Genomic DNA, 14,481 nt, shown 5'->3' with positions numbered 1-14,481 from the left:
AAATCTTTAAGTTAGCATATCATATAGATATAGAACATGTGTTTAGTTAATTTTAAAAGTCAAGTTAGAAGGATTAACTTTTGTTTGCGAACAAATTTAGAATTAACTAAACTATGTTCTAGTGATTACGAGTTTAAACCTTCGAATAAGATAGTTATATATATATGAATCGAATGATGTTATGAACATCATTACTACCTCAAGTTTAGTAGGTAAACCTACTGGGAGTGACAAGAAATGATCTAGCTTCAAAGGATCTTGGATGGCTTGAAAGTTCTTGAAGTAGGATCATGACACAAAAACAAGTTCAAGTAAGATTTTTACTCGAATTAAGATAGTTTATAGTTATAGAAATTGAATCAAAGTTTGAATATGAATATTACCTTGAATAAGAAAGATAACCTACTGTATATAACAAAGGTTTCTTGATCTTAGATGATTACTTGGAATGGATTAGAAAGCTTGGAAGTAAATTAGCACAACTCATATAGCTTCTATCCGCACCCGAATCAAATAAAACGTAAGCAGATTTATTGTCAATAAGAAACGTACCCGTAACAAGCTCCGGGTCTTCCTGTGCCTCTGCCGCATTAATATTGAAAACTCTTCCGCGGCCTTGTCCATTCGTGTTCTCCTGGTTCGGGCAATTTCTAATAATGTGGCCCGGTTTTCCACATTTATAACAAACTACATTGGCATAACTTGCTCCGACACTACTTGCTCCGCCATTACTCGTTCCGACACCATTTGTTCCTTTCGTTCTATTAACCCCTGGTCCGTAGACCTCACACTTCGCCGCGCTATGACCATTTCTTTTACACTTGTTGCAAAATTTGGTGCAGAACCCCGAGTGATACTTTTCACACCTTTGGCATAGCTGCTTCTGATTGTTGTTGTTGTTGTTGCGGTTATTATTGTTGTTGGGATGATTGTTGTAGTTGCTGTTGTTGTTGTTGTTGTTGTTGTTGTTGTTGTTGTTGTTGTTGTTGTTGAGCCGTTTGTTGTAGTTGCGATTGATGTTGCGATTGTTGGGATAATTGTTGCGATTATTGTTGTAATTGCTGTTGTTGTTGTATTGGTGATTCTTATCACCGTTTTCCTCCCACTTTCTTTTGACTTGCTTCCCATTGGCCTCTTCAGCAGTCTGTTCTTTAATTCTTTCTTCAATATGGTTCACTAGTTTGTGAGCCATTCTACATGCCTGTTGTATGGAGGCGGGCTCGTGTGAACTTATATCTTCTTGGATTCTTTCCGATAATCCTTTCACAAACGCGTCAATCTTCTCTTCCTCATCTTTGAATGCTCCCGGACACAATAGGCACAATTCTGTGAATCGTCTTTCGTACGTGGTAATATCAAATCCTTGGGTTCGTAACCCTCTAAGTTCTGTCTTGAGCTTATTGACCTCGGTTCTGGGACGGTACTTCTCGTTCATCAAGTGCTTGAATGCTGACCACAGTAGTGCGTACGCATCGTCTTGTCCCACTTGCTCTAGATAGGTATTCCACCATGTTAACACAGAACCTGTGAAGGTATGCGTAGCGTACTCTACTTTGTCCTCTTCAGTACACTTACTTATGGCAAACACCAATTCGACCTTCTCGGTCCACCGTTTCAATCCGATTGGTCCTTCGGTTCCATCAAATTCCAAAGGTTTGCAGGCAGTGAATTCTTTGTAGGTGCATCCTACACGATTTCCTGTACTGCTAGATCCAAGGTTATTGTTGGTATGTAGCGCAGCCTGTACTGCGGCTATGTTTGAAGCTAGAAAAGTACGGAATTCCTCTTCATTCATATTCACGGTGTGTCGAGTAGTCGGTGCCATTTCCTTCAAAATAGTCAAATGGAACAAGTTAATCATACAGAATATTAAGAGTAGTTAATAGTATTTCGTAGCATAATATGAACTCATTTATAAAAGCTTTTTCTTCATATTAGCGTTTTATAAGTTTAAATTCGGGTAGTACCTACCCGTTAAGTTCATACTTAGTAGCTAATATACAATTCAACTACTACAATTCTATATGAAAAACTGATTATAATAATATTTCGTGTTCAAACTTTTACACAATATTTTACAAACTTACAATACCGCTTATTTTACATATAGCATGAAATATAGCACACAATAAATTTGATACAAGATGGTTGTGAAGATAATTCTAGCTAGTACACAAGTCGTTCAGCAAAGGCAATAAAGACACGTAATTCATACGTCCAGAAACAAGTCATGCATTCTGGTTTTACTAGAATTACTTCCCATCCTTGGTCTTGTGGAACATAACCGTTATGGCCGTTGATAAGACAGCGTGTTGTAACATCGTCAAAGGGACGAGGGTTACGTAATGTCCAACAGTCCCGTAACAATCTAAAAACCTCATTTCTTACCCCAATTACCGACTCCGTCACTTGTGGGAACGTTTTGTTTAATAGTTGTAGGCCGATGTTCTTGTTCTCACTTTGGTGAGAAGCGAACATTACTAATCCGTAAGCATAACATGCTTCTTTATGTTGCATGTTAGCCGCTTTTTCTAAATCACGAAGTCCAATATTCGGATATATTGAGTCAAAATAATTTCTTAACCCATTGCGTAAAATAGCATTTGGGTTCCCCGCAATATATGCGTCAAAGTAAACACATTGTAACTTATGGATTTCCCAATGTGATATCCCCCATCTTTCGAACGAAAGCCTTTTATAAACCAAGGCATTCTTGGAACGATCTTCGAATGTCTTACAAACTGATCTCGCCTTAAATAGTTGTGCCGAAGAATTCTGACCGACTCTAGACAAGATTTCATCAATCATGTCTCCGGGTAGGTCTCTTAAAATATTGGGTTGTCTATCCATTTTGTGTTTTTATACTGTAAAATAGACAAGAGTTAGATTCATAAAAAAAAAATACTTATTAATACAAGCAATTTTTACATATATCATAAAGCATAAGCACACTATATTACTTATATTACACCACACGAATACAACTATCTTATTCCGACTCGCTTGTTTCTTCTTCTTCGGTTTTGTTTCGTTTTGCCAAGTTTCTAGGGATATATGATGTTCCCCCAATACGAGCCGTCGTTTTCCACATTGGTTTAGAAAAACCTGGTGGTTTAGAGGTTCCCAGGTCATTGTTACAACTTAAGGACTTCGGGGGTTGACGATACATATAAAGTTCATCGGGGTTGGAATTAGATTTCTCTATTTTTATGCCCTTTCCCTTATTATTTTCTTTTGCCTTTTTAAATTCAGTTGGGGTAATTTCTATAACATCATCAGAATTCTCGTCGAAATCCGATTCATCGGAGAATTGGTAATCCTCCCAATATTTTGCTTCCTTGGCGGAAACACCATTGACCATAATTAACCTTGGTCGGTTGGTTGAGGATTTTCTTTTACTTAACCGTTTTATTATTTCCCCCACCGGTTCTATTTCTTCATCCGGTTCTGATTCTTCTTCCGGTTCCAATTCTTCTTCCGGTTCCGACTCTTCTTCAGGTTCCTCTTCGGGAACTTGTGAATCAGTCCACGAATCATTCCAATTTACATTTGACTCTTCATTATTATTAGGTGAGTCAATGGGACTTGTTCTATAGGTAGACATCTGAAATGTCCCGTTCTTATTGATTAAAAACGTTCCATATTAATTGATTTCGTTGCGAGGTTTTGACCTCTATATGAGACGTTTTTCAAAGACTGCATTCATTTTAAAACAAACCATAACCTTTATTTCATCAATAAAGGTTTAAAAAGCTTTACGTAGATTATCAAATAATGATAATCTAAAATATCCTGTTTACACACGACCATTACATAATGGTTTACAATACAAATATGTTACAACAAAATAAGTTTCTTGAATGCAGTTTTTACACAATATCATACAAGCATGGACTCCAAATCTCGTCCTTATTTAAGTATGCGACAGCAGAAGCTCTTAATAATCACCTGAGAATAAACATGCTTAAAACGTCAACAAAAATGTTGGTGAGTTATAGGTTTAACCTATATATATCAAATCATAATAATAATAGACCACAAGATTTCATATTTCAATACACATCCCATACATAGAGATAAAAATCATTCATATGGTGAACACCTGGTAACCGACATTAACAAGATGCATATATAAGAATATCCCCATCATTCCGGGACACCCTTCGGATATGATATAAATTTCGAAGTACTAAAGCATCCGGTTCTTTGGATGGGGTTTGTTAGGCCCAATAGATCTATCTTTAGGATTCGCGTCAATTAGGGTGTCTGTTCCCTAATTCTTAGATTACCAGACTTAATAAAAAGGGGCATATTCGATTTCGATAATTCAACCATAGAATGTAGTTTCACGTACTTGTGTCTACTTTGTAAATCATTTATAAAACCTGCATGTATTCTCATCCCAAAAATATTAGATTTTAAAAGTGGGACTATAACTCACTTTCACAGATTTTTACTTCGTCGGGAAGTAAGACTTGACCACCGGTTGATTCACGAACCTATAACAATATATACATATATATCAAAGTATGTTTAAAATATATTTACAACACTTTTAATATATTTTGATGTTTTAAGTTTATTAAGTCAGATGTCCTCGTTAGTAACCTACAACTAGTTGTCCACAGTTAGATGTACAGAAATAAATCGATAAATATTATCTTGAATCAATCCACGACCCAGTGTATACGTATCTCAGTATTGATCACAACTCAAACTATATATATTTTGGAATCAACCTCAACCCTGTATAGCTAACTCCAACATTCACATATAGAGTGTCTATGGTTGTTCCGAAATATATATAGATGTGTCGACATGATAGGTCGAAACATTGTATACGTGTCTATGGTATCTCAAGATTACATAATATACAATACAAGTTGATTAAGTTATGGTTGGAATAGATTTGTTACCAATTTTCACGTAGCTAAAATGAGAAAAATTATCCAATCTTGTTTTACCCATAACTTCTTCATTTTAAATCCGTTTTGAGTGAATCAAATTGCTATGGTTTCATATTGAACTCTATTTTATGAATCTAAACAGAAAAGTATAGGTTTATAGTCGGAGAAATAAGTTACAAGTCGTTTTTGTAAAGGTAGTTATTTCAGTCGAAAGAACGACGTCTAGATGACCATTTTAGAAAACATACTTCCACTTTGAGTTTAACCATAATTTTTGGATATAGTTTCATGTTCATAATAAAAATCATTTTCTCAGAATAACAACTTTTAAATCAAAGTTTATCATAGTTTTTAATTAACTAACCCAAAACAGCCCGCGGTGTTACTACGACGGCGTAAATCCGGTTTTACGGTGTTTTTCGTGTTTTCAGGTTTTAAATCATTAAGTTAGCATATCATATAGATATAGAACATGTGTTTAGTTGATTTTAAAAGTCAAGTTAGAAGGATTAACTTTTGTTTGCGAACAAGTTTAGAATTAACTAAACTATGTTCTAGTGATTACAAGTTTAAACCTTCGAATAAGATAGCTTTATATGTATGAATCGAATGATGTTATGAATATCATTACTACCTTAAGTTCCTTGGATAAACCTACTGGAAAAGAGAAAAATGGATCTAGCTTCAACGGATCCTTGGATGGCTCGAAGTTCTTGAAGCAGAATCATGACACGAAAACAAGTTCAAGTAAGATCATCACTTGAAATAAGATTGTTATAGTTATAGAAATTGAACCAAAGTTTGAATATGATTATTACCTTGTATTAGAATGATAACCTACTGTAAGAAACAAAGATTTCTTGAGGTTGGATGATCACCTTACAAGATTGGAAGTGAGCTAGCAAACTTGAAAGTATTCTTGATTTTATGAAACTAAAACTTTTGGAATTTATGAAGAACACTTAGAACTTGAAGATAGAACTTGAGAGAGATCAATTAGATGAAGAAAATTGAAGAATGAAAGTGTTTGTAGGTGTTTTTGGTCGTTGGTGTATGGATTAGATATAAAGGATATGTAATTTTGTTTTCATGTAAATAAGTCATGAATGATTACTCATATTTTTGTAATTTTATGAGATATTTCATGCTAGTTGCCAAATGATGGTTCCCACATGTGTTAGGTGACTCACATGGGCTGCTAAGAGCTGATCATTGGAGTGTATATACCAATAGTACATATATCTAAAAGCTGTGTATTGTACGAGTACGAATACGGGTGCATACGAGTAGAATTGTTGATGAAACTGAACGAGGATGTAATTGTAAGCATTTTTGTTAAGTAGAAGTATTTTGATAAGTGTCTTGAAGTCTTTCAAAAGTGTATGAATACATATTAAAACACTACATGTATATACATTTTAACTGAGTCGTTAAGTCATCGTTAGTCGTTACATGTAAATGTTGTTTTGAAACCTTTAGGTTAACGATCTTGTTAAATGTTGTTAACCCAATGTTTATAATATCAAAAGAGATTTTAAATTATTATATTATCATGATATTATGATGTACAAATATCTCTTAATATGATATATATACATTAAATGTCGTTACAACGATAATCGTTACATATATGTCTCGTTTCAAAATCATTAAGTTAGTAGTCTTGTTTTTACATATGTAGTTCATTGTTAATATACTTAATGATATGTTTAATTATCATAATATCATGTTAACTATATATATAACCATATATATGTCATCATATAGTTTTTACAAGTTTTAACGTTAGTGAATCACCGGTCAACTTGGGTAGTCAATTGTCTATATGAAACCTATTTCAATTAATCAAGTCTTAACAAGTTTGATTGCTTAATATGTTGGAAACATTTAATCATGTAAATATCAATCTCAATTAATATATATAAACATGGAAAAGTTCGGGTCACTACAGTACCTACCCGTTAAATAAATTTCGTCCCGAAATTTTAAGCTGTTGAAGGTGTTGACGAATCTTCTGGAAAGAGATGCGGGTATGTCTTCTTCATCTGATCTTCATGCTCCCAGGTGAACTCGGGTCCTCTACGAGCATTCCATCGAACCTTAACAATTGGTATCTTGTTTTGCTTAAGTCTTTTAACCTCACGATCCATTATTTCGACGGGTTCTTCGATGAATTGAAATTTTTCGTTGATTTGGATTTCATCTAACGGAATAGTGAGATCTTCTTTAGCAAAACATTTCTTCAAATTCGAGACGTGGAAAGTGTTATGTACAGCCGCGAGTTGTTGAGGTAACTCAAGTCGGTAAGCTACTGGTCCGACACGATCAATAATCTTGAATGGTCCAATATACCTTGGATTTAATTTCCCTCGTTTACCAAATCGAACAACGCCTTTCCAAGGTGCAACTTTAAGCATGACCATCTCTCCAATTTCAAATTCTATATCTTTTCTTTTAATGTCAGCTTTGCTCTTTTGTCGACTTTGGGCGGTTTTTAACCGTTGTTGAATTTGGATGATCTTCTCGGTAGTTTCTTGTATAATCTCCGGACCCATAATCTGTCTATCCCCCACTTCACTCTAACAAATTGGAGACCTACACTTTCTACCATAAAGTGCTTCAAACGGCGCCATCTCAATGCTTGAATGGTAGCTGTTGTTGTAGGAAAATTCTGCTAACGGTAGATGTCGATCCCATCTGTTTCCGAAATCAATAACACATGCTCGTAGCATGTCTTCAAGCGTTTGTATCGTCCTTTCGCTCTGCCCATCAGTTTGTGGATGATAGGCAGTACCCATGTCTAGACGAGTTCTTAATGCTTGCTGTAATGTCTGCCAGAATCTTGAAATAAATCTGCCATCCCTATCAGAGATAATAGAGATTGGTATTCCATGTCTGGAGACGACTTCCTTCAAATACAATCGTGCTAACTTCTCCATCTTGTCATCTTCTCTTATTGGCAGGAAGTGTGCTGATTTGGTGAGACGATCAACTATTACCCAAATAGTATCAAAACCACTTGCAGTCCTTGGCAATTTAGTGATGAAATCCATGGTAATGTTTTCCCATTTCCATTCCGGGATTTCGGGTTGTTGAAGTAGACCTGATGGTTTCTGATGCTCAGCTTTGACCTTAGAACACGTCAAACATTCTCCTACGTATTTAGCAACATCGGCTTTCATACTCGGCCACCAAAAATATTTTTCTTGAGATCCTTGTACATCTTCCCCGTTCCAGGATGTATTGAGTATCTGGTTTTATGAGCTTCTCTAAGTACCATTTCTCTCATATCTCCAAATTTTGGTACCCAAATCCTTTCAGCCCTATACCGGGTTCTGTCTTCCTGAATATTAAGATGCTTCTCCGATCCTTTGGGTATTTCATCCTTTAAATTTCCCTCTTTTAAAACTCCTTGTTGCGCCTCCTTTATTTGAGTAGTAAGGTTATTATGAATCATTATATTCATAGATTTTACTCGAATGGGTTCTCTGTCCTTCCTGCTCAAGGCATCGGCTACCACATTTGCCTTCCCCGGGTGGTAACGAATCTCAAAGTCGTAATCATTCAATAATTCAATCCACCTACGCTGCCTCATATTCAGTTGTTTCTGATTAAATATGTGTTGAAGACTTTTGTGGTCGGTATATATAATACTTTTGACCCCATATAAGTAGTGCCTCCAAGTCTTTAATGCAAAAACAACCGCTCCTAATTCCAAATCATGCGTCGTATAATTTTGTTCGTGAATCTTCAATTGTCTAGACGCATAAGCAATCACCTTCGTTCGTTGCATTAATACACAACCGAGACCTTGCTTTGATGCATCACAATAAATCACAAAATCATCATTCCCTTCAGGCAATGACAATATAGGTGCCGTAGTTAGCTTTTTCTTCAATAACTGAAACGCTTTCTCTTGTTCATCATTCCATTCAAATTTCTTCCCTTTATGCATTAATGCAGTCAAGGGTTTTGCTATTCTGGAAAAGTCTTGGATGAACCTTCTGTAGTAACCAGCTAGTCCTAAAAACTGGCGTATGTGTTTCGGAGTTTTCGGGGTTTCCCACTTTTCAACAGTTTCTATCTTTGCAGGATCCACCTTAATACCTTCTTTGTTCACTATGTGACCGAGGAATTGAACTTCTTTCAACCAAAATGCACACTTTGAAAACTTAGCGTACAATTCTTCCTTCCTCAATACTTCTAACACCTTTCTCAAATGTTCACCGTGTTCTTGGTCATTCTTTGAGTAAATAAGTATGTCATCAATTAAAACAATGACAAACTTGTCAAGGTATGGTCCACACACTCGGTTCATAAGGTCCATGAACACAGCTGGTGCATTAGTTAAACCAAATGGCATGACCATAAACTCGAAATGACCGTAACGTGTTCTGAAAGCAGTCTTTGGAATATCATCTTCTTTCACCCGCATTTGATGATACCCGGAACGTAAGTCAATCTTTGAATAAACAGACGAGCCTTGTAGTTGATCAAATAAGTCATCAATTCTCGGTAATGGGTAGCGGTTCTTGATGGTAAGTTTCTTCAACTCTCGGTAGTCGATACATAACCTAAATGTACCATCTTTCTTCTTGACAAACAAAACAGGAGCTCCCCACGGTGATGTGCTTGGTCGAATGAAACCACGCTCTAAAAGTTCTTGTAATTGGCTTTGCAGTTCTTTCATCTCGCTGGGTGCAAGTCTGTAAGGAGCACGAGCTATTGGTGCAGCTCCTGGTACAAGATCTATTTGAAATTCAACGGATCGATGTGGGGGTAATCCCGGTAATTCTTTCGGAAATACATCGGGAAATTCTTTTGCGACGGGAACATCATTGATGCTCTTTTCTTTAGTTTGTACTTTCTCGACGTGTGCTAGAACAGCATAGCAATCTTTTCTTATTAGTTTTTGTGCCTTCAAATTACTAATAAGATGTAGCTTCGTGTTGCCCTTTTCTCCGTACACCATTAAGGGTTTTTCTTTTTCTCGTATAATGCGAATTGCATTTTTGTAACAAACGATCTCTGCTTTCACTTCTTTCAACCAGTCCATACCGATTATCACATCAAAACTCCCTAACTCTACTGGTATCAAGTCAATCTTAAATGTTTCGCAAACCAGTTTAATTTCTCGATTCCGACATATATTATCTGCTGAAATTAATTTACCATTTGCTAATTCGAGTAAAAATTTACTATCCAAAGGCGTCAATGGACAACTTAATTTAGCACAAAAATCTCTACTCATATAGCTTCTATCCGCACCCGAATCAAATAAAACGTAAGCAGATTTATTGTCAATAAGAAACGTACCCGTAACAAGCTCCGGGTCTTCCTGTGCCTCTGCCGTATTAATATTGAAAACTCTTCCGCGGCCTTGTCCATTCGTGTTCTCCTGGTTCGGGCAATTTCTAATAATGTGGCCCTATTTTCCACATTTATAACAAACTACATTAGCATAACTTGCTCCGACACTACTTGCTCCACCATTACTCGTTCCGACACCATTTGTTCCTTTCGTTCTATTAACCCCTGGTCCGTAGACCTCACACTTCGCCGCGCTATGACCATTTCTTTTACACTTGTTGCAAAATTTGGTGCAGAACCCCGAGTGATACTTTTCACACCTTTGGCATAGCTGCTTCTGATTGTTGTTGTTGTTGTTGCGGTTATTATTGTTGTTGGGATGATTGTTGTAGTTGCTGTTGTTGTTGTTGTTGTTGGGCCGTTTGTTGTAGTTGCGATTGATGTTGCGATTGTTGGGATAATTGTTGCAATTATTGTTGTAATTGCTGTTGTTGTTGTATTGGTGATTCTTATCACCGTTTTCCTCCCACTTTCTTTTGACTTGCTTCACATTGGCCTCTTCAGCAGTCTGTTCTTTAATTCTTTCTTCAATCTGGTTCACTAGTTTGTGAGCCATTCTACATGCCTGTTGTATAGAGGCGGGCTCGTGTGAACTTATATCTTCTTGAATTCTTTCCGGTAATCCTTTCACAAATGCGTCGATCTTCTCTTCCTCATCTTCGAATGCTCCCGGACACAATAGGCACAATTCTGTGAATCGTCTTTCGTACGTGGTAATATCAAATCCTTGGGTTCATAACCCTCTAAGTTCTGTCTTGAGCTTATTGACCTCGGTTCTGGGACGGTACTTCTCGTTCATCAAGTGCTTGAATGCTGACCACGGTAGTGCGTACGCATCATCTTGTCCCACTTGCTCTAGATAGGTATTCCACCATGTTAACGCAGAACCTGTGAAGGTATGCGTAGCGTACTTCACTTTGTCCTCTTCAGTACACTTACTTATGGCAAACACCGATTCGACCTTCTCGGTCCACCGTTTCAATCCGATCGGTCCTTCGGTTCCATCAAATTCCAAAGGTTTGCAGGCAGTGAATTCTTTGTAGGTGCATCCTACACGATTTCCTGTACTACTAGATCCAAGGTTATTGTTGGTATGTAGCGCAGCCTGTACTGCGGCTATGTTTGAAGCTAGAAAAGTATGGAATTCCTCTTCATTCATATTCACGGTGTGTCGAGTAGTCGGTGCCATTTCCTTCAAAATAGTCAAATGGAACAAGTTAATCATATAGAATATTAAGAGTAGTTAATAGTATTTCGTAGCATAATATGAACTCATTTATAAAAGCTTTTTCTTCATATTAGCGTTTTATAAGTTTAAATTCGGGTAGTACCTACCCGTTAAGTTCATACTTAGTAGCTAATATACAATTCAACTACTACAATTCTATATGAAAAACTGATTATAATAATATTTCGCGTTCAAACTTTTATACAATATTTTACAAACTTACAATACCGCTTATTTTACATAAAGCATGAAACATAGCACACAATAACTTTGATACAAGATAGTTGTGAAGATAATTCTAGCTAGTACACAAGTCGTTCAGCAAAGGCAATAAAGACACGTAATTCATACGTCCAGAAACAAGTCATGCATTCTGGTTTTACTAGGATTACTTCCCATCCTTGGTCTTGTGGAACATAACCGTTATGGCCGTTGATAAGACAGCGTGTTGTAACGTCGTCAAAGGGACGAGGGTTACGTAATGTCCAACAGTCCCGTAACAATCTAAAAACCTCATTTCTTACCCCAATTACCGACTCCGTCACTTGTGGGAACGTTTTGTTTAATAGTTGTAGCCCGATGTTCTTGTTCTCACTTTGGTGAGAAGCGAACATTACTAATCCGTAAGCATAACATGCTTCTTTATGTTGCATGTTAGCCGCTTTTTCTAAATCACGAAGTCCAATATTCGGATATATTGAGTCAAAATAATTTCTTAACCCGTTGCGTAAAATAGCATTTGGGTTCCCCGCAATATATGCGTCAAAGTAAACACATCGTAACTTATGGGTTTCCCAATGTGCTATCCCCCATCTTTCAAACGAAAGTCTCTTATAAACCAAGACATTCTTGGAACGTTCTTCGAATGTCTTACAAACTGATCTCGCCTTAAATAGTTGTGCCGAGGAATTCTGGCCGACTCTAGACAAGATTTCATCAATCATGTCTCCGGGTAGGTCTCTTAAAATATTGGGTTGTCTATCCATTTTGTGTTTTTAAACTGTAAAATAGACAAGAGTTAGATTCATAAAAAAATACTTATTAATACAAGCAATTTTTACATATATCATAAAGCATAAGAACACTATATTACATATATTACACCACACGAATACAACTATCTTATTCTGACTCGCTCATTTCTTCTTCTTCAGTTTTGGTTCGTTTTGCCAAGTTTCTAGGGATATATGATGTTCCCCTAATACGAGCCGTCGTTGTCCACATTGGTTTAGAAAAACCTGGTGGTTTAGAGGTTCCCGGGTCATTGTTACAACTTAAGGACTTTGGGGGTTGACGATACATATAAAGTTCATCGGGGTTGGAATTAGATTTCTCTATTTTTATGCCCTTTCCCTTATTATTTTCTTTTGCCTTTTTAAATTCAGTTGGGGTAATTTCTATAACATCATTGGAATTCTCGTCGGAATCCGATTCATCGGAGAATTGGTAATCCTCCCAATATTTTGCTTCCTTGGCGGAAACACCATTGACCATAATTAACCTTGGTCGGTTGGTTGAGGATTCTCTTTTACTTAACCGTTTTATTATTTCCCCCACCGGTTCCGATTCTTCTTCCGGTTCCGATTCTTCTTCCGGTTCCGATTCTTCTTCCGGTTCTGACTCTTCTTCCGGTTCCTCTTCGGGAACTTGTGAATCAGTCCACGAATCATTCCAATTTACATTTGACTCTTCATTATTATTAGGTGAGTCAATGGGACTTGTTCTAGAGGTAGACATCTATCACATAATATCAAACGCGTTAAGAGATTAAGATATCACATAATATTCACATGTTAAAAATATATAGTTTCCAACAAAATTTGTTAAGCAATCATTTTTCAAGAAAACACGGTCGAAGTCCAGACTCACTAATGCATCCTAACAAACTCGATAAGACACACTAATGCAAAATTCTGGTTCTCTAAGACCAACGCTCGGATACCAACTGAAATGTCCCGTTCTTATTGATTAAAAACGTTCCATATTAATTGATTTCGTTGCGAGGTTTTGACCTCTATATGAGACGTTTTTCAAAGACTGCATTCATTTTAAAACAAACCATAACCTTTATTTCATCAATAAAGGTTTAAAAAGCTTTACGTAGATTATCAAATAATGATAATCTAAAATATCCTGTTTACACACGACCATTACATAATGGTTTACAATACAAATATGTTACAACAAAATAAGTTTCTTGAATGCAGTTTTTACACAATATCATACAAGCATGGACTCCAAATCTCGTCCTTATTTAAGTATGCGACAGCGAAAGCTCTTAATAATCACCTGAGAATAAACATGCTTAAAACGTCAACAAAAATGTTGGTGAGTTATAGGTTTAACCTATATATATCAAATCATAATAATAATAGACCACAAGATTTCATATTTCAATACACATCCCATACATAGAGATAAAAATCATTCATATGGTGAACACCTGGTAACCGACATTAACAAGATGCATATATAAGAATATCCCCATCATTCCGGGACACCCTTCGGATATGATATAAATTTCGAAGTACTAAAGCATCCGGTTCTTTGGATGGGGTTTGTTAGGCCCAATAGATCTATCTTTAGGATTCGCGTCAATTAGGGTGTCTGTTCCCTAATTCTTAGATTACCAGACTTAATAAAAAGGGGCATATTCGATTTCGATAATTCAACCATAGAATGTAGTTTCACGTACTTGTGTCTACTTTGTAAATCATTTATAAAACCTGCATGTATTCTCATCCCAAAAATATTAGATTTTAAAAGTGGGACTATAACTCACTTTCACAGATTTTTACTTCGTCGGGAAGTAAGACTTGACCACCGGTTGATTCACGAACCTATAACAATATATACATATATATCAAAGTATGTTTAAAATATATTTACAACACTTTTAATATATTTTGATGTTTTAAGTTTATTAAGTCAGCTGTCCTCGTTAGTAACCTACAAGTAGTTGTCCACAGTTAGATG

Source organism: Rutidosis leptorrhynchoides, chromosome 1, assembly GCF_046630445.1.
Source record: "Rutidosis leptorrhynchoides isolate AG116_Rl617_1_P2 chromosome 1, CSIRO_AGI_Rlap_v1, whole genome shotgun sequence".
NCBI classification, from domain to species: Eukaryota; Viridiplantae; Streptophyta; class Magnoliopsida; order Asterales; family Asteraceae; genus Rutidosis; species Rutidosis leptorrhynchoides.
Note: the sequence above shows the minus strand (reverse complement) of the source record.